General features: G+C 41.9%; 1 pseudogene; it reads right to left on the reverse strand.

The window, feature by feature from the left end:
- Nucleotides 1-1,313: 1,313 nt before the first annotated feature.
- On the reverse strand, nucleotides 1,314-2,234 carry LOC126071166 (olfactory receptor 7G3-like; annotated as a pseudogene).
- Between the last annotated feature and the right edge of the window lie 823 nt (nucleotides 2,235-3,057).

A 3,057-nucleotide genomic window follows, 5' to 3' on the forward strand; every position in this document is an offset into this window, starting at 1 on the left:
CTGACCACAAGGCAACTCTGCTAGAAATCACTAACAAAAGGATGAAAACAGATGCTCCATATATTTGAATAGTAAGAAGTGCACTATATGTAAATGTTGCGGGTTAATAGGACTCCTCGTGGTGCAGTGATTAAGAGTCATGGCTGCTATCCAAAAGGTCAGCAGTTCAAATCCACCAACCCCTCCTTAGAAACCCTATGGGTCACTTCTGCTCTGTCCTACAGGATCACTACAAATCAGAATCGACTCAACAGCAACGGGGCTGGGTGGGTTAATAAGAAATCCCAAATGGCTTCATTCAAATACATTTCCCTATATAGATTCTAACAGAAATGAGGACAAAGAGGAAAATGTGCATAACTCATAGAGGAGAGGGTGAAGTGAGGTTTGATTTAATCAATACTTTAAAGTGGATGCAAGTGAGTGTCTACTGAAGAAGGCTCACTAACCTGAGGATTGCACAGCTGAGAATTACTCATTTATTTTTAAAAATTAACTAAAAAAACGATTTTTAGAGTAGTTTTAGGCTTACAGAAAAATTGAGGAGAAAGTATAGAGTGCTCCGCCCTCTCTTCTCTCTCCCTATTTAATTTTACCAGTCCCTAATACAGACAAATTGCTGCATATGTACAGTGAAGCCTGTAAGAGATTGATCTTGACGGGGTTGCCTTGTTTTTCTGGGTCTCATGAGTTTTCCACCTTTGACAGGGTGTTGGTTACCACTTCTCTATTGCTCTCTCCTTATGGAATATACTTGGGTTTTCCTTCTTTTACAGGTGTGCACCTCAACAGGTTCCAGCTTCACACGTTTTACTATTTAATATATTGAACTATCTCAGTTAACATTCCTAATATCACCAGTAAGGATGCACTATGACTCTGTTCTTTTTATAGAGGTGGAAACAGAACTCAGAGAGTTGTTACTTGATACATGGGTAGTGCAAACAATTTGTGCTCAACTACTAAACTAAACATTGGCAGTTCAAACCCACCTAGGAGCAACATGGAACAAAGTCCTGGTGATTCTCTTCGATAAAGATTACAGCCAAGAAAACCCTATGGAACAGTTTTTTTCTGTAAGACATGGAGATGCCATGAGTTGGAATCAACTTTGTAGGAACGGGTTTGGTTTTGGTTTTAGTAAGACATAAAAAAGCAGGATTCAACACAAAGCTATTTGCCTTGACAGCCCTTGAATTAACTACTTTGCTGGAAGAACTGAATTGTAGAAGCATCAGGGTCTCTGGCATACTCAATAATTCATTTCTTTTGACACTTGTTCTAGACGTCCACATCCAAGGCAAATGACACAATCAAAAACAGGAAGGTATCACAGAGATAAGTTTTCTCAAGGCCCCTTTCATGTCCCTATTCCTCAAGCTGTAGATAAAGGGGTTCATCATGGGAGTGACCACGGTGTACATGACTGAGGTCACTGCTCTCTTTCTGGAGGACAGAGTAGCTGCAGAGCTAAGGTAGACCCCCATACAGGTCCCGTAGAACAAGGAAACGACAGGTGAGACCCACAGGTGGAAAAAGCCTTATACTTGCCACCAGTCGATGGGATTCTTAGGGTGGAGGAGACGATTCGAATGTAAGAGAAAATGATCCCACACCCAACAGGCTAGTCACTAAGTACACAAGGATGTTATTGATGAAGGTATCAGAACAGGCCAGCTTGAGGATCTGAGTAAGTTCACAAAAGAAGTGAGAGATTTCTAGGTCTGTGCAGAAGGACAGATGAACACCATCAGACTCTGGAGCAAGGCGTTCATGATGCTAATGAAGAAGGAGAGTAGAATCAGCAGGCCACAGAGGCGGGGGCTCATGATGACTGTGTAATACAGAGGGTGGCAGATGGCCACAAACCGGTCATAGGCCATCACAGTCAGAAGTAAATTGTCCATACATATAAAAACCGTGGAAAAATAGACCTGAGTAAGGCAGCCTGTGTAACTGATGGCTCTGTTCTCTGTCTGGATGTTTACCAGCATCTTGGGGACTGTGGTGGAGGTGAAACAAATGTCAACAAAGGACAAATTGGAGAGGAAGAAGTACATGGGGGTGTGGAGGTGGGAGTCAGAGATGACAGCCAGGATGATGAGCAGATTCCCAAGCACAGTGACCAGGTACATGGACAGGAAGAGTCCAAAGAGTAAGGGCTGTACTTCCGGATCCTCAGAGAGGCCCAGAAGGAGGAATCCTGAGACACCTGTGTGGTTTGCTGATTTCATGTTGTTGGTGGGTCTGAAGCACAGTGAAGCAGACACATTGAATGATATTTTTTTTATGCTTTAAATTCTAGTAATATTGAAATAATTCTTTCCCTCAGTTTCCTCTACTTATTTCCTTCCTCCACCAAATATTTTTTTGAGCAGCTCCATATATCATATATTTTTCTAGTGTTATAGTACAAATATGGAAACATGGGCTGTTTTATTTTTTAGGAACTATCAAGCCTTTTTTTTATCAAGCCTGCACAGTATTTTTACATCTAGGATTCAATTCTAATAGTCTCTTAATATAGCATCACACCTGGTTCAGAAAAAAAAAAAAACCTGTTGAGCTGATTCAAACTCATGGCTATCTCATGTTTGTCAGGGTAGAACTGTGCTCCACAGGGTTTCCAATGGCCGATTTTTTGGAGCTAGATCACCAGCCCTTTCTTCTGAAGCACCTCTGTGTGAATTTCAACCTCCAACCTTTTGGTTTACTGTTTGCACCACATAACCCAACCCTTTGGTGTTGAGCTGATTCCAACTCGTACCAATCCATAGGACAGAGTAGAACTGCCTCATAGGATTTCCAAGGCTGTGATCTTTATGGGAGCAGGCTGCCACATCTTTCTCCCATGGAGCGGCTGGTGGGTTTGAACTACCCATCTTTTGGTTAACAGCCAATCTTTGGGTTAACAGCTGAGTTCTTAATCACCGAGCCAGCAGGTATCCCTTTGCACCACCCAGTGACTCTCAAAACTGGTTAGATGACTTCATTTTCTCAAAGAGTTTTAAGTGTGTAGTTAAAACTTGAGAGTATCTGAGTTTGCTGATAATTTGA

Source organism: Elephas maximus, chromosome 3 (assembly GCF_024166365.1).
Source record: "Elephas maximus indicus isolate mEleMax1 chromosome 3, mEleMax1 primary haplotype, whole genome shotgun sequence".
Taxonomy (NCBI): domain Eukaryota; kingdom Metazoa; phylum Chordata; class Mammalia; order Proboscidea; family Elephantidae; genus Elephas; species Elephas maximus.